The 21573-nt window shown below is 41.4% G+C and overlaps 1 long non-coding RNA gene across 1 annotated transcript; it reads left to right on the plus strand.

Annotated features, from left to right (window-relative positions):
• The first annotated feature begins 3641 nt into the window (after nucleotides 1-3641).
• On the plus strand, nucleotides 3642-20565 carry LOC140704155 (uncharacterized). Its single transcript, XR_012083283.2, has 2 exons — nucleotides 3642-7061; nucleotides 20448-20565. It is a non-coding gene; the product is annotated as an uncharacterized LOC140704155 (long non-coding RNA).
• The last annotated feature ends 1008 nt before the right edge of the window (nucleotides 20566-21573 follow it).

A 21573-nucleotide genomic window follows, 5' to 3' on the forward strand; every position in this document is an offset into this window, starting at 1 on the left:
ACTACACCATCCCTAGCTAGCATGGTTGAGGCTGGTTGGGAACAATGAACACTGTAGTCCAGCACATCTGTAGAGTGCCTATTGGGCTGTAGAATTCTGGTGCATTTCAACTTTCACTCCACAAGTAGTGATATGATCAGGGATATATGTGCTTTGGTGCTGAGTTATATCAAACAGAACATCTACAATACCTTAAAGACTGGGTAATCTTCTTGCGCTGGAAGCTTTGTGATGAAATGAACACTTGTTTTTGAATGCTTATGCCATAATGACAGATCTCTTATATGGAGAATTAGTGCAGGGAATGCACCCCGGAGGGAGACCACAGCTGTGATATAAGGAGATCTGCAAACGGGATCTGAAGGCCTTAGGAATGGACCTCAACAGATGGGAAACCTTGCCATCCGAGCATTCAGCCTGAAGGCAGGCGGTGTATCACAGCTTCTCCCAATTTGAAGAGACCCTTTTCCAGCAGGCTGAGGCAAAGATGCAGTCCCCAAACCAGCAAAATCAGGGAGCTGGACAGGAGACAGATTGTATTTGTCTTCAGTGTGGAAGGGATTGTCACTCTCAAATTGGCCTTCTCAGCCACACTAGACGCTGTTCCAAGACCTCTATTCAGAGCATGTTACCATAGTCTCTCATGACTGAAGGATGCCTACCATGCCATAATACATTTGTTAGCATTTAAAGGGCTTGAAGATCTCTTACTACTTTTCTTAGGGCATACATTCTCTAGGCCTCAAAAGGGTTTCCAAATAAATGGGCATAAACTGGCCGGTAATGCCAAGGCAGTGATTCTAAGCTGTTTTCCTTGTGTCTGAGCCCCACTGCTCCCCATGGGACCTATTGTTGCATAAAAACAGTTTCTTGCCTCTACATCAGGGATGCCCCTGTAGGGGCTGGAATGACAACACAAGGTAGTAGAAGAGAACTAGGAAAAGAAGGATCGTCCCCCACCTGTAGTGAGAGGTAAAGGAATGAGATTTCCTTCCTTCCTTTTACATCACCCTTGTGAGTTCAGTTGTAAAGTGGGAAGACAAAAGACATGATTTCACACAAAGAAGAATTTAGTCAGAACCAAAACATGGTAGAAAGCAGAGTGTGTGGTATCCAGTCAAAGGCAGATAATGCGAATGCAAAGGATGCCCCAATATTCCCTCATATCCAGCCACAGATAGCTATAGCTATACAGACCAGTGTGGTGTAGTGGACAGAGTACTGGACGAGGATTCAGGAAGCCCTCCGCTGAGCTATGGAAACTCGCTGGGGGAGTGGAACTGGTAAAACCATTCCTCAAACATCTCACTTCCTTTCAGAGCCTTATTAGGGTTGCTGTAAGTTGGTGCTGACTTCATGACACATAGCAGCAATGCTATGGCAGATACTTGCACTTCTTCGGAGGTCAGTGACTTGGGAAGAGGCCATGTGGTGGCTTTTTGGAGGAAAATCTGGATTTCAAAACCAAAGATTCCAACTTGATTCACTGATCTCTAAGCTGATATCTCAGGTTAGTTGCAGACTTAGAATTTCTCTGCCTCTGACAGCAAGGTAAGAACTTATTAGAGCACCCATCGTGTTTGGTGCAATCAGCAGGGGCCAGATGGCATCACCTCCCTGGCAGTCCCTAGAAAATGCTGAAACAGTTGTCCCGGGGAGAAGCAGTCAGCTTTCCTACCCTGGCACATAGAAATAAGGGAAGACCATTGAGAGGGTATCTATTACATGCAATGGCTTGCTCAAACAGGAAGGAATGGCTTTCCTCGGTTATTCTCATTTGCATGACTTGCTTCCTGATAATTCTTGGATAGCAGACTATAAGGTGGAAAGATTAGGTTGCAAAACTACTGGAGGGAAAGAAAGAGAATGAAAGTGACTAGATTTTTCCCTCAGTAATTTTTATGAAACAGAGTCCAGGCAATGTACAACCTGCACAGTAGGAAAATTTACTCTTTTGCACAACACCTCCCAGAATCCCTCGGAATCTGCAGTTCCAGAATCTGGTAACCTGTCATTATTCCATGATAGGGACACCCTGCAACTTTCAGGCAGAGTGAGGCAACTGTTTCACGTGGCAGATGCTGAGTGCAGCAGGGGCAGCATGAAAGTGAAACATCTGGATTCCACTAGCCTAGCCTATCTGCTGGAGGAAAATCCTATGGCTTACCAGGGACAGGAACTAGAAAATGGGGACTGTCCTTAATAAATACGGAAAGCTAGACTAACATATGAACATAAACATAACACACAAAAAGAGAGACACACAACTTGATTTGGGTCAGTTCAGAACAAATGCAGAGGTGGTTTAACAGCAGGATACCAAGGCATAGAGGGTTGTTGGGCTTGATTGATTGATTGATTGATAGGGCCTCCAAAAGGATAGACAAAAGCAAAGACCACAAATCAAGGAGATTTGGCTTGGCTCCCTCTTCATGGAAGAGGGATATAAATTGCAAACAATGCTACCAAACTGTTCTGGAGAGAAAAATATAAAATAGTGGGAGCAAACTGCTGAGGGCCGGGCACAGTTCTCCTACAGCTGCCTCTCTTCTTGCCCTGCATTACTCAAGTGAGCATGAGCATGCAGGCGCATCCAGCCACATCCTCCCAAAATGTCAGAAGGGGAGGTGAGAACCCTGATCCGTCCTCCTGCCACCATAGATGGAGAGAGAGAGAGAATGGCAGCAGAGGTTGCAGAAGCTCAGTGCGTCAAGCATTATCCTCAGCTTGCCATGAATATAAAACTACTGTCAACAATACATTTAAATAAACATTTGAATGCACATTTATAGAAATAAAGATATTTATCCTCCCTGATGCCAAACTGTCCTACTAGCTTGTAAAGTCCACTGGGCCGAATCAGCAGTGATTTGGAATGGCCTGTCTGCCTCCAGCAATGCTGAGACACAGCTTCTGCTTCCACTCTTGGGATGGTCAATGGACAGAACACAGGCCAGGGGGGGAAAACAAGCAAGCAAACAACGCTATGTGGTCCTTACACAATACAAAAAGCAAGGACAGGTGATACCTTGATTAGACCACTTTTAAAAAAAAAATTGCTAGATTTTTCAGTCTCTGTCAGGCTGGGCACCAATATAATGTGGATAGTGTTGGGGGGAAAAAAACAGAAGTTCCCAGCATCCTTGCCAAGGTCTGTTTCTTAAAAGTTGGGTTCCCAAAGGCAGACAGGAAACACAAGTCAGGACTGTGGGTTTCAGTTTTGATTCCTGGTGGGTGTTGGCTGGATTTTCTATCTCAACTCATTAAACAAAGGGCTGCCTGGTAATCAGCATTTCTCCCTCCCCCATCACCTTCTTTTGAAACTCAAGGTTCCTGTTTGGCTGGGCAAGGTGGCTACATGGAAATACGGCAAACCCTCTATCTATTGGATAACTGGGAATAAAATTTAGTGTATTCACAAACTTGATGAAGCCAAATTAATAATATTGCCTAGTGGTTGGAAGCAGATTATTTCTTCAGTTTGCAGTCCTGCTTGACTGATATTACGCATTCAAGTTGTCTGGTGCTCCAGGCAGCTTCAGGTATACTGAACAACAACAGCAAACATATGGTCCTTAATAATAATAAGAATCATGTGTCATCAAGTCAATTCTGACTTATAGTGACCCCTTCCAGGGTTTTCGAGGCAGAGAGTACACAGAAGTGGTTTAACCATTCCCTTCTTCTGAGAGCTTTTTCATAGCCACACAGGCTAGCTTCTACTTGCAGAAGGCATAGTGGGGAATTGAACTGCCAGTTGCTGGTTCTTACACAATACAAAAGCAAGGGCAGGTGATATCTTGATTAGACAAGGCCACTCTACCTTCCTGCTTTTTTAATCTACCACTTTGCAGTTTACTTGTTTTATTTTTAAATGTTCTGATTAGTTGACTCTAAATTGTTACAAGATGCATTTATTCACAGTAGTCCCCTAAACTCTGTTATTAACAACTGGGATAAGCAAAATGAAGTTTGCTAGAACTCTGATGTTTGATCAAGTGGGAGTGTCCTCAAACCAATTTGAATGTTTAGAACAGAGCAAAATTAATATCTCTTTCCATTTCTTAAAAAAAATTTTTAGGTAAGATGCAAGACAGTTTTAATGTTGTTCCAAAGACCAAAATTCTTGAGTAAGTTTTATCTTCATCATAGTCAAAGGATGAGCATAGTTGACACACAGAGAGAAGCATGAATTACTTTCTTTTGTACTGTATTTTCAAATACTGCAGGTATATAACATATTGTATGCAAAGGTAAAGCAGATTATGCATCTGGATGGCACACTGCTTCTGTCGTGTCCTGTGAGCTTCAAGGAGTTTCCTTTATTGGGATTCTGTGCAAGTTACCTTGAAAACAAATGAAGCAATGTTAAGAATGGATAAGTAGGAACGATAACTTAGCCACAGCACTGCAAACCGTGCAGACCATGGCCTTGCACTACTACACTTTGTATAAATACAGGCAAAAGAATTTCTCAGCCTCTGTTTCTAAAGTGCTTATACAGTACTTTCAAGGCTGCTTCACGTGCAACACTTCTCCAGCACAGCTGTGCTCAGGGACCCTGTGAAGCCTGGAGATCACATCCATGTCTATCTTGCCAGCTTCCATAGCAGTCTATTGTGCAAGTGCTGGGATATTACCGTATCTGAGCTTGCATAAGGAGGCATCTGACACTTCCTTGGGCAAGCAGAATCCAGTGGGGGAGATCTCTTCTTGAACCATGGCACGTCAGAGACTCTCCAGGGTTGAACTGGCATAGCAGCATATTTCCAGTGTGTGAACATAGGGTGAAATAAACCTATGAATGATTACCATAGAATTATTTTTTCTGTGTTAAAAAAAGTGGCTTGCGGAAAAGGTTGTGAGCATGAGACAGGAAGCAACAGGAAAAGACAAGAATCAAGAATCTTAAGCAATGGGTTAAGCTGTGTGCTGTCTTAATGGGATCTTTTAGTTAAATATGATTGCATATTCTTTTTAAAACGAATTATGCCTTTTTTTGTTTTGTTCGCAATTCCCAAATTTCTAGGTGCTTTACTGTTTCTGAGCAAGAAACTCTGCTGGAATCTTGGAAGGCGACCTTTTGGAGATCTTGTAGAGCAGTGGTCCCCAACCTTGGGCCTCCAGATGTTCTTGGACTTCACGTCCCAGAAATCCTGGCCAGCAGAGGTGGTGGTGAAGGTTTCTGGGAGTTGTAGTCCAAGAACATCTGGAAGCCCAAGGTTGGGGATTACTGTTGTAGAGGACTAATATGAAATCCTAACTCAAAGATCTGCCAGCTGCAGTAGTTTTGAGGTAGGCAAAGTACTCTTCTGCCAGCAGAAATCCCCCTTCTGGTGGCAAAAAAAAAGCCCTTCCTTTGGCTGATCCACATATGTGCCAACCTAAACAAGCTGCTAACAGGTAGAGGAGCCCCAAAGAGGAAAGAACAGATGGGGCAAGGTAGGAACTGAGTTGTGTGAGGGCTAAACCTTCTTCAGCCCTGAGATATAGACAAACCCTAACAGAAAGTTAGTCCAAGTAAGCATAGTCCCAAGGAAGTTCCAACATCCTTAGCCTACAAAGGAGTGAGATTCAGAAAAGGTTCAGATGGCCTATTGTTGGTCCAGCTGGCCCATGTCAGTTTGGATAGTTAAGATGTTGCTCTAATTCATCTGTAATGTCTCCTATATTTGCTAATACTCTTGTTCTCAACATATTGAAACACACCATCAAAAAGACTATCAACCATTGCAAGATTTCTCACATTTGCACAAGAGCTAAACAAAACAAAAACAGTACTTTTTTCATTAGGAGCAGTATAAACAGGAAACCTGACATTTTGCACAAAAAGCTTGCATTTTCTGCCAAAATCCTTGCATTTTGCACAAAAACAAAACATTTTTGCACAAAATACATTTTTGTGAAAATGCCACTTTCTCAAATTCCTCACACACACAGACACAAATCCCAAATTGGGGGAAATACACCACAGGTCTTATAGTCTAGCCCAGTGAAAAGAAAACTTCTGAAATTTTTCATTCTCACTATCCAAGTATGGAAGATGGGAAGATTTACATCTGCATTCTATAGCACAGTTGTGATGGACTGTGATCTATGCCTGCCAGCTGACTCTCATCAGGCATGCTTTAGGCATTATGAAGGCCATCTTCTCTACTAAATTACCCCAAGTGGCTCTACAGGAAATCATTCTTTGAAGAAGGGGAGCAGTCACTCATTGTGTATTGAAGAGTAGCTGAGATGTGAGAGTTTCACTTCCTATTATAATCTGTGTCCAATGAAATTGACTGTGTCCACAAAACATGTGCCATCATGAAATGTGTTAGGGCTTCAGACACTTCAAGTTTCTCTGTCATTTTTACGGTCATCTTAGTTCAGGATTGGCAGTCGATGGGGACAAAGGTAAGATTCAGGACTTGGTGCTACAAGAATGGGCTGCACAGTAGAAAAAGGTCAGCAGGAACAGAAGCAATGCATAAAGATGCAAGATAGAGGTGTGGTGCAATCCAGCCCACAGCCTTTGGACTGGGAGCCAGAACAAAACCTAAACAAATAAATCTTTCACGGAGGATATTGCATGGCAAGACCTGTAACCAGAGCCATTGGACAACTTAATACTGCTAAGTACTCTTTGGTATTTTGGTCATGAGTTCCACAAAGATTCCTTGAAATGACCTTCGTGCAATGGGAGTGGAGTGGGGCTGTCTAAGGAAGAGAGATCCCCCCCCACCCCATATTTGGCTCTTCCGGTACTTCAGGAGTCCCAGCGTGCCCTCTAGTGGACGTTCTAAAGACTTATCCAAAATCTAAGGTTCTGGAAGCCTTTTTGACTGAAGAGTCAGATAAGAATGCTTCAAAATTTAAATCCTTTTTTAAAAAAACTTTCCTCTTACCTCTTTGACTAGGCCTCCTGTTCCACTTCTCTAAGTCTACTAGCAACATTTCATGAAGTTTCACCCCCTTCCTTTAATCTGCGTCAGGGATGAAGTGTTTGACCCACATGGGCCATTCAACAACACAGCTGTCTGACTGCAACTCCACATTGGACCCCTGAATCCAAGGTGAGCAGGAGCAATATAAATTGTGCAAGGTTTGTAGAGGTGAGCTTAGATTTTAATGGAATCTGACAAAAATGGAGGAAATGGTCACAAGTAGTCACAATTCCTAAGAAGCTTGGGAAGGGTGCCTGCAAGCCTTACCTTGAATGAGCTTTCTTAAGTGTTATGCCTACAGATGGAATTCCAAATTATCAGTGACTTCAAATTATATTTATTCCTCAGGAGATGAGCATGGTGTCACTCTCAAGATGGGCGGTGCTTATATGCAAAATTAGCATGCCATATGGATATAAGAATTAGCATGCTTATATGCAGAATTAGTGTGCCACTGAATTAGCATACCTGAGGCTTGTAACAATTCCTTTGGTCATCTCTCCTCAACCCAGGTGTGGCTGAGGTGAGTGCTTGCATTCTCAATTCTGTTCTAGTCACTCCAACAAGGGGCCAAGAGAGGGTAGTCTGCACCCCACCTCAGTCCCTCAGAAATCCAGTAGAGTTGGGCTGTATAAGAAAGTCTAGATGTAACAGGTATGATAAAATCACATGTTGACTGAAGTGTATTTGTGATGTTTAGCTAAACGCAGCTTATATACATGCCAATTCCCCCACTGTCTGAGCCAGCCAATGAATTTGTGGGCAAACCCTAGGATTGCCCGGGTAGGGGCAGGGGGAGTTCAGGAAAGCCAGTACAGAATAGGAAGTTACCACTATTTTTAAAATCAGTATTTGGCAGCCTATGTTTCCTCAAGATCTAGAAATAATTATTTTTACTGTTACGATATGAAGAGTCAGTATAGACCACTTGATCTGCTATAACTATATCCTGTGGAATCCTGGGATCTGTAGTTTGGTGACATACTTAGAAAACTCTGTCAGAAAGCTCTAGGGCTGTGCCCTAAACTTAGCACAGGATCCTAAATAATACATTCCATTATCCTGTAGGATGGAGCTATAGCGCTCAAAGTGGTATGGCACTGAAATATCTTCACAGTGTAGAAGTAGGGAAGGTGTGGCCTCCCTATAGCTCCCATCAGCTCTACCTAAGCTTGTCAGTGGTAACAGGCAAAAAACAAAAGGAAAAGAAAAAAGACAAAGATCTTGTGGCACCTTAAAGACTAACTGTTATATTTTAACATGAACTTTTGCGGACAAGTCATGCAACTCATGTTAAGCTCACATTAAAATATAACAGTTTTAAGGTGCCACTGGTCTTTTGTAATTTTTCTTTAAAAATTGGTTTTTGCCTGGTAGGTCAGTGGTCAGGAATCATAGGCACTGCAATCCCTAATATATGATGGGCAACATATTTACTACCCTTTTTCTGGAGAGTCCTTGTCTTGCTTAGTTGTGAGGCCCAGCCAGGCAACTAAGGAGATACAGAGGTGTCGTCACTATTCTCTCCCCTGTATTGGTGGCAGTGGGTGACACAATTTCTGCTTGTGTTTGTTCTTGGTTCCCCTCAAGGAAGTGTTCTGGGATAACTACACTTCTTAATATGAGAATGCTTAGCCAGGAATGGATAGCTCAGTGGTTGAGGTATCTGACTGAGAAGCCAGACGTAGGGAGTTCAATTCCCCACTGTGCCTCTGGGGAGAAAATCCAATCTGTGTAGCCTTGGGCAAACTGCACAGTCTCAGGGTGTCCCCAGAAGAAGGGAAGGGCAAATCACGTCTGAGTACTCTCTGCCCAGAAGACCCCGAAAAAAGGGTTACCATAAGTCGGAATTGACTTGACAACACATGATTCTTATTATTTAACCAGTAAGGTGGTGCAAGAGCCCCTTTGATTTGGCACTTGGAAGCATGGGCGAAGGGCAGTGAGTTTAACTAGAAGGGAGCTCATCACCTGCTTAAAGGGGCCCTTTCCTTTAAATATAAATAGATGTGCAAGCCTACTGAATTTGAACCTTTACAAGGCCTTACTATGTTGGCTATATTTAAAGATCTGGAACAATTTTTCGGAGAGCCAGTAACACACTTTAGGCAGTGTGACAGTTTGCTAGTTATTTGCCATCAAATTAGAACCAACTCATCGCCACCCTAATAGGCAAGCGAGATATTTAAGAAGTCGTTTCATCAGCTCCACTCCTGCAGTGATTTCCCATGCCTGGGCAGGGATTTTGAACCTAAATCCTAGTCTGTCACGTTATCCATTACCCCACACTGACTACTAGAAAGTCCAAAATCTGCAGGTGAGGATCATGTGCTGCCACAGATATAAAACATGCTTAAAAATGACTGATAATCTGATTTAGATATCCTAAGCAGGCGTAATTTATATCTTCTCCTGTTCTTAGGCCTTGAGGCAGTGATCGAAACTTACCAGTTTGAACCTGCAAGGGCCTGAAAACTTTGCTCCCTAATTAAGTCGTAAACCAAATGAAATGTCTTCTTAGTTTAGGCCTTTGGTGATGTGGATTTTGTAGGTTTGGGTGTTTGGTGCTTTCCTTTTTTTACAAACGGGGCCTCAGATAGTCTGGCCAGGCTCCACAGAGGCCAGGGAAACAAAGCGGAGGGGTAGGGGAGAGGCACCACCTTGTGCTGCAGTAAATGTGTGCTGTGGAGATTGTATGGGGAAAGTGCATGGAATAGTTGAAGAGCCTTTTTGTCTAACGGACACATTGACCTTTCTCTTCAGCCCCGTATAACAAAAGGACCCCTCCCCCCCCCAGGGCCCTGTGAATCATCCTTTTTCAGAGCTTCAGCTTTAGATGACAGATATTTGCATGGAACACAAAAGCTTCCAGTCAATTGCTTTATTTCACCTACAGGGCAAGAATCAATAGCAATGGACTTCCCTTAGTCAGGTAATGAATGCCTCCACCCTTTCTTGCCTAACTGAAAAGGGTGTTGCTTAAAGACAAGAAAAGAACCAGGGAGGGAGGGAAGGACTACCAAGCTAAGGGGACATTCTAAGAGCAGGTTCTCTTTCAGTTGTGATTGGGGCAGCGCCCCTCAACCATACAACCCAAGAAGTTAGACTTTTACCATGCCAGCTAAACAGGCTGTCCCTGTCATGCCAAACTGAAATTAACTTTCTTCAAACCAAATCAGTTTGTCGTTGTTGTTTAGTCATTTAGTCATGTCCGACTCTTCATGACCCCATGAACCAGAGCACGCCAGGCCCTCCTATCCTCCACTGCCTCCCGTAGTTGTGTCAATTTCATGTTGGTTGCTTCGCAGACACTGTCCAGCCATCTCATCCTCTGTCGTCCCCTTCTCCTCTTGCTCTCACACTTTCCTAACATCAAGGTCTTTTCCAAGGAGTCTTCTCTTCTCATGAGATGGCCAAAGTACTGGAACCTCAGCTTCAGGATCTGTCCTTCCAATGAGCACTCAGGGTTGATTTCCTTTAGAATTGATAGGTTAGTTCTCCTTGCAGTCCAGGGGACTCACAAGAGCCTCCTCCAGCACCACAATTCAAAAGCATCAATTCTTTGGCTGTCTGCTTTCTTTATAGTTCAGCTCTCACTTCCGTACATCACGACAGGAAAAACCATAGCTTTGACTATTCGGACTTTTGTTGGCAAGGTGATGTCTCTGCTCTTTAAGATGCTGTCAAGATTTGCCATCGCTTTCCTCCCAAGAAGCAGGCGTCTTTTAATTTCGTGGCTGCTGTCTCCATCTGCAGTGATCATGGAGCCCAAGAAAGTAAAATCTGTCACTGCCTCCATATCTTCCCCTTCAATTTCCCAGGAGGTGATGGGACCAGTGGCCATGATCTTAGTTTTTTTGATGTTGAGTTTCAGGCCGTTTTTTGCACTCTCCTCTTTCACCCTCGTTACAAGGTTCTTTAATTCCTCCTCACTTTCTGCCATCAGAGTAGTATCATCTGCATATTGGAGGTTGTTGATATTTCTTCCGACAGTCTTGATTCCGGCTTGGGATTCCTCCAGTCCAGCCTTCCGCATGATGTATTTTGCATATAAGTTAAATAAGCCAGGGGACAATATACAGCTTTGTCATACTCCTTTCCCAATTTTGAACCAATCAGTTGTTCCATATCCAGTTCTAACTGTTGCTTCCTGTGCCACATATAGGTTTCTCAGGAGATAGATAAGGTGGTCAGGCACTCCCATTTCTTTAAGGACTCGCCATAGTTTGCTGTGGTCCACACAGTCAAAGGCTTTTGCATAGCCAATGAAGCAGAAGCAGATATTTTTCTGGAACTCTCTGGCTTTTTCCATAATCCAGTGCATGTTAGCAATTTGGTCTCTAGTTCCTCTGCCCCTTCGAAATCCAGCTTGTACTTCTGGGAGTTCTCGGTCCACATGCTGCTGAAGCCTACCTTGTATGATTTTGAGCATAACCTTGCTAGCGTGTGAAATAAGTACAATTGTACGGTAGTTGGAGCATTCTTTGGCACTGCCTTTCTTTGGGATTGGGATGTAGACTGATCTTTTCCAATCCTGTGGCCACTGTTGAGTTTTCCAAACTTGCTGGCATATTGAATGTAGCACCTTAACAGCATCATCTTTTAAGATTTTAAATAGTTCAGCTGGAATGTCATCACCCCCACTGGCCTTGTTGTTAGCCAGGCTTTCTAAGGCCCACTTGACTTCACTCTCCAGGATGTCTGGCTCAAGGTCAGCAACTATATTGCCAGTTTGTACCATCCCATTTGCTCTTCATTTCTCCATCACAACCTTGCCAACATTTAGAACCTGGAATGATACATTTTAAAAGGAATCTGTTGCATAGCTTATTATCTGTTGCACTGCTTATTATCTGTTGGTACTGAGGTCACCAAGTAATTATTTGCATTAGTAATATACTGAATTGTCATCACCAGAAAAATACAAGGAAAACTCTCTGGTTCCCTCTAGTGGCCAGCTCTGATATTGCATATTGCATATGCATTGAAATTCTGTTACTTAAATTGAAGTGGCAAAAATCTAATTACTGCTTTAAGAAAAATAGAAGCTCCTTTCTTGTCCACCTTTCTAAACAGAAACTTTTCAATCACAGCCCCTTCTTAAGGATTTTCCCACTCACTGGACTGAATCAACCTGCATGTTATAAAAATGCAAGAGACAAAATCAAAGTATGCTTATCGTGCTACTCAATGGCCTAAAACCATCCCCTCTTTAACATGCCCTTTAAAATCATTTTGAAAGTAACTAGTTGTTATTCACCACACCTAAAAGTAACTTTGTAAATAGTTGTATTACTGGTTGTCCAAAAGATAACCAGTTACTTCCAAGGTCTGTCCAAAGTGCAAACCAGTAAACCAGCTGAACTTAAGCTACCTTGGCCCAAATTAACAATCACATTTGTCATTCTGCAGTTTTTCTTCTCATTTTACTAAAGGAATTTTGGACTTCAAACATTATGTGATGAACCACTTCTCCCACAGTTGCCATTTTATGTCTAGTCATGCCTTCCACATAAGACATTTGTGACTTGTCATGGCTCCAAGGGCAGCCATTTTGTGGTAGCTTTCAGCGTTTTAGCTTGTTATTGCTGTTGCTATTTTAACAGCTGCCAAAATGAAATGAAACAACAACAACAGCAAATCCGACCAAAGAAACCTTTTCTGGCCTTTGATATCTACTTTTAGTATTGCCTTTGGAGCATGAGTACTAGAGTGTTCTCTAACAGACACTCTGGCAGCTGCGTTCATAAGGCTTTGTGGTGAGGCTTTGCAGCTGCTGGTGGTCTGGTGAGTTCTACAGGAACAAAATTCAAGGAAACAATATAAGGATACCTGGCTGCGAGTCACCCAGGGAACAGAAGGAAGAATCTTCACAGAAAAAGAAAACAAAGATGTATTGAATTTTTCTGCCTGTGTAATTGCGGGGGGGGGGGGAGGGGTTGAGAGTAGAAGGACCATGGGAAAACAGTGGTTTCGGACTCACGTTGGTTCATGCTTGCTGTACACACAGTGCTTGCTACTCAGTGGGTCTCCTTTCTATGTAGGCATGTGTTGAAAGTGGTGTTTAAGGGGGAAATGAAGGGGGGGGGGAGGCTGCTGATAGATCTGGCTTGGATTCCTGTTTGTTTCCTGGACTGGCTTTCAAGGGGGACCATCTGTTCTGCCTCAAGTGACAATAAGGGACTAAGCAAAGAAACGTAGCAAAGGAATTATATCAATTTTTTAACTGGCAAACCTCATGATCACTATGTTCATAGAAAGAAGAAGAAAAGGGGGAGAATCACTAGTTAAGAGTAAAATGATCACCTGAGGTAGCAGGATTCAAGAGGATAGAAAAGCAGCAAATTATCTGCCCCTCATCCCTGAAAACAATTCACCAACCACTATGTCTCTTCTTCTCTATCTAGCTCCTCACACCTTACCTTGCTGCTGCTTCTGCAGCTAGTTCCCCCCCTTTCCCCTTTCTCACATGACTCTTCCCTGACCTTCTCTACTCTGTATTAAATACATAGTTGCCAAACAGCTGGGCAGCTGGTGAAGGTAAGGAAGGACAAAGCTGGTGACGATAAGGAGGATGTGGCGGCAATGAGGCTTGTGGGAATAGTGGAGGTGAGGTACACATATGCTGCTGTGTGGAGTGAGCGGGCACCAGGCTGGCACTTCTCCTCGCACCTAAAGCAGTGGGAGATATTAGGGGGCATTGGAATTGCATGTCATGTTTTTTAGGCCACATCCTGCCAGCATGTACTGTAGCTCCTAAGAAGTCACACAAAACTGAACGTGGCCCTTGACCTTCTTTCTGCCCTACTGTAGAAGATGAGGGTTACAAAGAGAGGGAGAAGAATATGTCAGGTGAACGATGAGCTACACAAATGGTGTCAGGAAGAGAGATTCTGGATTTTGTGATTGTAGTCTAATCTTAATTCATGTTTGTTTGTTTATTTAAGGAAGGGCAGGGAATGGGCTGTGTCTCACAAAACCTCAGGGAAATATGTTTGGTGGAAGCATAGAGAAGCTGATCAGGATGGGTTTAAACTAAATCTACAGTGAGACGGAGACAATAACCTAAACGTTATCTTAGAAGGGAAAGAATTAAAGCAAAGCGTGCTGTCCCATAGCGCTTCAAGCACTCTCTGGGCAGTTTACAAGTTAATTATGCAGGCTACACATTGTCCCCCCAGCAAGCTGGGTACTCATTTTACTGACCTCGGAAGGACCTTGAGCCAGCTACCTGGGATTGAACCCCAGGTGGCGAGCACAGTTTTGGCTGCAGTACAGCAGTTTAACCACTGTGCCATGAGGCTCTTCTAGGTGCTAGAGGAGAAACTGGGAGAGTTTAGGAGGGCTACATGAACTCCAAAGCAGAAAAGTAAGAGACATTGGAGTAGAATACCAAACACCTTTGATGTACAAGAGTATCAGAAATATATCCTGATGGAGTAAGTCTATGGGAAATAAACAAAATGAGCTTTAACAGCTAGAACAGGAAGGTAAATACAGATTGACAGGTATAACTGAGATTTTGTGGGATGACTCCCATGATTGGAATGTAGTAAATGAAGTTCTAATTTGTTCAAAAGAAGAGATGAAAGAAAAAGGGAGGCAAGTTGCATTACATGTCAACAATGTGTACACCTGCACATAAATTCAAGAGAACAAACACAGCAGCCCTGGAGAGAACATCTGCGTGAGAAGAAATGGAGAAAGCAATAAAACCAATACAGTGGTCGGAGTCTACAAAAGACCACAAAACCAAGAGGAAGATGTGAATGATTCCTTCTTGAAACAAACTACAGATGTTTCACAGAAGCAAGAAATTGAGCTCTTCAGTATCTGTTGTGAGACAAATTCTGCTAAGCACGGAATTTCCAAACAAATTCTTGACATGCCTTGCTGACAATGTCATCTTTCAGAAGGTAGAGGAAAGGGGGGATTGCACTGGCTATCATAAGGTTGGTCCACAGGGTAGAGTGGTTCAGTTCAATTCAAGTAGTGAGAACTTTCTGGGAATATGACTGTGTAACATAACAAAAAATGAAAAGTTGGAATTCATGATCAGATGGAAAACCAAACATGAACTCACACTTGGATTTCAGAGGATACACTTTTAATAAAGTTAGAAAAATACTAGTTGAATTCCACGAATGGATATATTAGAGGAATGAATTGTCAGTGGTGCCAAGCTACCCTGCTCCTTTCAGAAATTCCTTTTCACAGAAAACATGCCCAAACACATAGAGACAACAAAACCCCACTTATGGCTCAGCCATAGGTAAAATAGATACCTGTCAAAATTGTGTGTGTGTATTCATGACCAATAAGGATGGAAAGAATACTTGCTAGATTTCTTGTTCTTGTGCATTTAGACTATCTCCACACCTCCATAGGGAATTTTATAAGGCCTGGGAGTTTTGTCCCTCCCCCAAGGCCTCAGTGACTTATGTAAAATGCCTCTGATGCCTTTTCTATTTGAGAACCAAGGCATAGAGACAACAAACACAGAACGACTGTCTGATGTCTGAGAAAGATGCCAACTATTAATCCAGTGCTTCAGATTCTTAAATAAAATAGCAACCATTCTAATTTTGGGCACTCTGCACAGTTCATGCAATTCATGAATTACACCATTTTGCACAAACACCACACAGTTTCACACAAAATACTGTTCTCACCAGTGCAGGAACTCTATCAGCCCCACCTGCCAAGAAATCCCTTGTCAACAAGAAGAATGTTATAATTCTTTGTCTTTGCCTGCTAGGATGAGACAAGTAAGGATATGTGCCCTTTATGACCAAGATTCCAAGGCTTTTGATTGATTGGTTTGATTTTGAATGTTCTTCCCTGTGAGTTACCCAGTCCATAGAGAAATGCTTGTGCCTAGGTATGGAAGAGCAAAAGAATACGTATTGGCATGAAACCTATGCCAGAAAGCCCATGTGTCTCCTTTCTCTGAAAGCCACTTTGGTGGATTTGGTTTATTTTTTTTTAATTTTTATAATTTTTTATTTTATACAAAAAAAATATACAAAAGAACTCACACATAACAAAAAAAATACAAAAAAAAATTACAAGTAATAGTGCTTATTATAAACTAAATTCTAATGTGCACCCCATACTTACGGGACTCTATTTACTATAATAATTTTTTTTTCTTACAGATTACCTCTCCAAAATTGTATTGAGTATTCTTTAGAGGCTTTCCCCCTTCCTTTCACTAACACAAATTCCACAAATTTACCCCAAATATCATAGAAATTGTTACAACTTATTTCCCCTCTTTTTATTTTAAGTTCCATAGTCAATTTATCATTTAATGCAATGTCCCATACTTCACAATACCAGTCTTCAATTTTAATATCATTCTTGTCTTTCCAAAATCTAGCTATTAATATTCTAGCACCTGTCATAAAATTAGTGATTAATTCTTTCGAGTGATGGTCCAGATCTGTATTATCAAAAATTGACAATAAAGTAATTTTGGCATTAAAATCAATATCTTTACCAAATATACCACACATTTCCTTAAAAATCAATTCCCAAAATTTCTTAACCACTTTACATTCCCACCACATATGAAAATACGTACCAATTTCCTCATCACATTTCCAACATACTTTGGGGTATGTTGGATTTATTATATTCAATTTTACAGGAGTCAAATACCACCTTAGACAGATTTAAAATTTTTTTTCCTTTATTCTTGTTGACATTAATCTTAACACTCTCATCCTCCACATTTTTGTCCAATCCTCTATTTTAATTTCTGTTTTTAAATCATTTTCCCAAATTAATTTTAAACCTTCTATTCCCCATTCTTTTCCCCCTTTTTAGGAGGGATTTGGTTTAGCCTGATAGGTTTACCACTTAGCTGGTGGTTTATTTCTTCTTTGCATTTTGGACAACTGACTATTTTGGAACTCATCTGTTTGGTTAAAGTGTAATTAAAATTAAACACAAAAAGAGTCAAACATTTAAAATAAGCACAAATAATTTTTTCATGCCCAATACTAAATTCTAGTAACCATATCTAGCAGAGAAATTTGATTAAATTGATGATACTATTTTTCTTGAAAATGTGTCATCCACAGAATATCTTCATGACCTTCTTGGCAGAGGGGCATATATAGCCAGTTTGGAAACCAACATAATAAAGGAACTTCCTAATGTACTCTTAAAATAACTGTCTATCATCTTTGAGAAATGTTGGGCACCTGGCAAGATGCCACAGAACTGAATTCAAGCACATGTCCAGTCTCCCACTGCTCTGACTTTGATATTGGGCAAGATACAAGAACAGATGAGAAGGTAGTCAACTTGTAATCCTCTCCATGACAGTGCAGTGATTATTAGAAACCAACTTAGATTTGTGAAGAATAAGTACTGCCAGACTAAGGTTTTCTCTCCCTTTTTAATTAAGCAACCAGCCTAGTGAATTGGAGGAATGCCGTACACATAATTTAACATGATTTCAGTAGGGCATTTGACAAAGTTCCTATGATATTTTGACCGGTGAACTGGTTAAAGGTAATTTAGATGTTAACACTCTGACATATATTCAGAGGTGGTTAGAAGCCATTACTTAAAGAGCACTCACTAGTGGTTCCATATCAGAATTTGTTGGATGTTTTGTCTGGAATACTGTGGAGCTCCAGCTTGGGCCTGTAGTCTTTAATGTTTTCTTTTATCTATGACTTAAATCAGTGACTCCCAACCTTAGGTCTCTAGAAGTTCTTGGACTATAATGCCCAGAAATCCAGGCCAACGTAGGAAGTGGCAAAGGCTTCTGGGAATATTAGACCAAGAATATCTGGGGACCAAAGTTTGGGAATCGCTGACTTAGATGTGCTGAGAATTCTGATCAAACCTACAAGGATTAGTGTAGTATTGTGGAATGTTCATAGAGCTCAGAAAACAGGAATACAATTAAAAACAAAATGGAAATTAGGTGCAAATTAATAAAATTAAACTAAATTAGAGAGTACTGCATTTGGGGTGGGACCAGGTCTGGATTACTATCTAGGTGAAGATATGTAGCTTGCAAGCAGCACATGTAAAAAGTGCCAAAAGGTGAGGTGGGTCAGCAGCTGCAAAACAAAACAAAACAAAAGACAGGCTAATGGGATTAATAGAATGGTATTAATAGAATTGTTGCTTCAGAGTGATGGGAAGTAATAGTTCCACATTATTCTACACAAATCAGATCTCATCTGAAATACTGTATCCAGCTGTGGACGTCACAATTCAGGAGGGATGTAAACAAATTAGGATTGTACAGGGAGAGCAACGAAGATCAGTTCTTTGAAAAAATGGCCCCTCTGAGGAAAAGTTGAAAGAACCAGGCATATATAGCCTATAGCAGAGAAGACTGAGGAGGAGAGTTAATAGCACTATTCAGATACCTGAAGGGTTGTCGTGCAGAAAAAAAGTCAAAGGCCTGTTCTCTGCTGCTTCAAAGAATATGCAAGGACTGTTGGTTTAAGGAGTATTTCAGCTGGACTTTAGGAGGGATTTCTTAATGGCAAGGGCAATTTAACAAGGGAACCAGTTACCTAGAAGGGCAGTAGCTTCTTACTCACAGGAGGTTTTCAGACAGAGGCTAGGCAGGATGCTCTAGTATTGGGTACCTACATAAAACAGGGTACTGATTGCCTATGAGACTGACTTCCTTCCACTTTTGATTTTATGGCTGCCTCAACATGCAACTGATATGGTCTACAAAGATGTCTTAACAGAACCAGCTCTGTTTTCCCAACCAAAGGCAAATTAAAAGATAAATAGGTGGAAATAACAGAGAGATGTGATTCTACAATCTAATACAATCTTCTCCCATTTTATGGGAGATTAGGGAAGTTGTAGTTGTAGATGGATGATGTCAGTCTAGGGAAAACTTTTAATCTGAGTTCTTTGGATTCCAGTATTCAATATTCTGAGCTGAAAGGCAATTGGATTGACCATTAGGTTTCCTTGGCAAGCTTGTCTGTGCTCAGACTATACTGATCTCATCTGATTTCAGAAATCAGGACTGGGCCTGGTTAGTACTTAGATGGAAGGCTACCAGAAAATACCAGAGATCTGATTGTAGAGTTAGAAAAGAAAAAAGCCTGAAACCTGAGGAACTGCTGCAAGTTAGAGCTGGTAATAATGTTGGAGAAAATAACAATCTTGCATGCAACTTAACACTGGGTTTCAGTGGAAGAAGGGAGCTTTCACAAACTAAGCTATATAACTATATTCTGCTACTAACCAAGTTACAAAATGTTAATTACCATATAGCCAAAACAGATACTGAGCTAAAGAGACCAATAGTCCAATTAAGACACCTTCTCATGTACCTTTTAGCTCCTTGCTGTACATATACTTAGAATACAAGAATATCAGGGACTTCTAAATGAAGAAAAAAGAACAGGGCCAGCCCAAGATACTTTGCCAGGTAAAACAGAGTAAATAAAAGGCACTCTAGGATGCATGAAGGGTTTTGGGTTTTTTTAAAAAATATATCCAAAGTTGGTTGGCAGGGTGGTTGAGAGTTCTGACCCCGACAGAGGCCCAGGAAACTATTAGAAATCAGGCTTTCTTGGTGGTAGCTCCAGAGTTATGGAATTCTCTTCTGCCTGAAGTCTTCCTGGCCCCTTCACTTGGCACATTTAGGAAGGTGTTAAAAACCTGGCTATTTAAGCAGGCCTTCCCTGAACAAACAGCTGCACCATACAACAGTGTTTGCTAAAACATCATCCACCACACCGCCATGCTTCTTGTCTTTTATATTTTATGCTTTTAATTGTAATTTATTGTATTGTATTTGCTTTTACTGCTCTTTGTGATATTTGATTTATTCCCCAATTGTATCATTATTGTATTTTTGAAGGTTTTCATGGCTGAGGTCCGATGGTTGTAGGTGTTTCAGGCTATTTGGCTGTGTTCCAAACATGGAACACAGCCAAACAGCCTGAAAAATCTACAACAACCATTGTGTCATTATTATATTGTATATGTATTATTTTGTTATTATGTTGCTTGCTTATCTGTTGTAAACCTCCCAGAGTGGCCTTGGCTGCTAGATGGGCAGTATATAAATATAAATATAAATATAAATATAAATATAAATAATAATAATAATAATAATAATAATAATAATAATAATAATAATAATAATAATAATAATAATAATAATAATAATAATAATAATAATAATAATAATAATAATAATAATAATAATAATGTAGTATTCATGTTGATACATAAGACAAGGCATTTCTCCTCTCTCCCTTATTCAAACATACTTACATATGTAGGTAGGTAGGTAGGCAGGCAGGCAGGCAGGCAGGCAATTTGCTGCCCTTCCATGGCATCCAAAATCTACAGCTTGTGACAACTGCTTCCTTCTGTCTAGTGACAGAATAGATGTGAGTAATTGGTCTCCCTTGGCATGTTCAAGGCATGCCAACCACTAGTATTAGGAATTGTTTTGCCTGCAACTGCATATCCTGGTAAATAAGGCATTTTACTTTCTTACAGAAACAGGAAATGATGAATAAAGAAAAGCAGGTGGAGGGCTGGAGGAAGAAGCAATCCACAGCTGTAATAGTGGGCCAGTTATTGCCAACAATAAATATTTTTGATTTCTTGTACAATGTATCTGTCTAAGGCTGGTAATTATGCTTCTCATTCTCTCCCACATATTTTGCGCGGAGGTCTGCATCTGAGGTTCCCCCTCCTTTACTGAAACTGCAGGCTTTATTGCCAGGGGGTCAGTGTGTTTTGCCCTGGTTTATTCCTTGTTTGTTTAAATTATTGTGTTGTCTTCACCCCTCCCTGCAACCGCATGCCATAGCGTGTCTCCCACCGCCTTCTGCTGCAAGCAGATCTTCGAGATGTGGCTGTACCTGGTGTTTCTTCAATATAAGGCTTGCTTATTGAACTCATAAAAAAAGGACACTGCGAGAACTGTGGAGTCCTTCTTTGGGGGCCATCTCAAACCTCTGAACAAACCCCTACCCTGATAACAGCTTGTGGACAGAGAGGATTAGGACCAAATGTGTCCCGTGAGTGACTCTGAATGAGAGAAGTTCTCTCTGCCAGAGCCTGCCCTCCTTGGTATATTTTAAGTATAACAAATCTTAGGCTTAGAGTCTTTGGAATTTATTTTATTTATTTATTTATTGGACTTCTATACCGCCCCATAGCGCTACAAGCACTCTCCGGGCGGTTTACAATTTAATTATACAGGCTACACATTGCCCCCCCAGCAAGCTGGGTACTCATTTTACCGACCTCGGAAGGATAGAAGGCTGAGTCAACCTTGAGCCGGCTACCTGGGATTTGAACCCCAGGTCGTGAGCACAGTTTTAGCTGCAGTACAGTGTTTTAACCACTGCGCCATGAGGCTCTTTTGGAAGATCCAAAATCAAAAAGATGGAATCCCCTTCCCCCCTTCCTCTTTATTTAGGGGGTTCTATGTGCTCATCCAGAGCCAAAACGGCACAGCATTCTACCTCCATCATGGCTGTCCAGGAAGCAAAGGCAAGGAAGAGGACAGCCAAGAGATCAGAGGTGACTACAGAAGCGTCAGGGGCTGAGGGAAGAGCAGTGTCAGGTGAGGTCTTGTATTAGCAAATGCAGCAGCAGGAAGTTAGGTAGGAGC

Source organism: Pogona vitticeps, chromosome 2 (genome assembly GCF_051106095.1).
Source record: "Pogona vitticeps strain Pit_001003342236 chromosome 2, PviZW2.1, whole genome shotgun sequence".
Taxonomy (NCBI): Eukaryota; Metazoa; Chordata; class Lepidosauria; order Squamata; family Agamidae; genus Pogona; species Pogona vitticeps.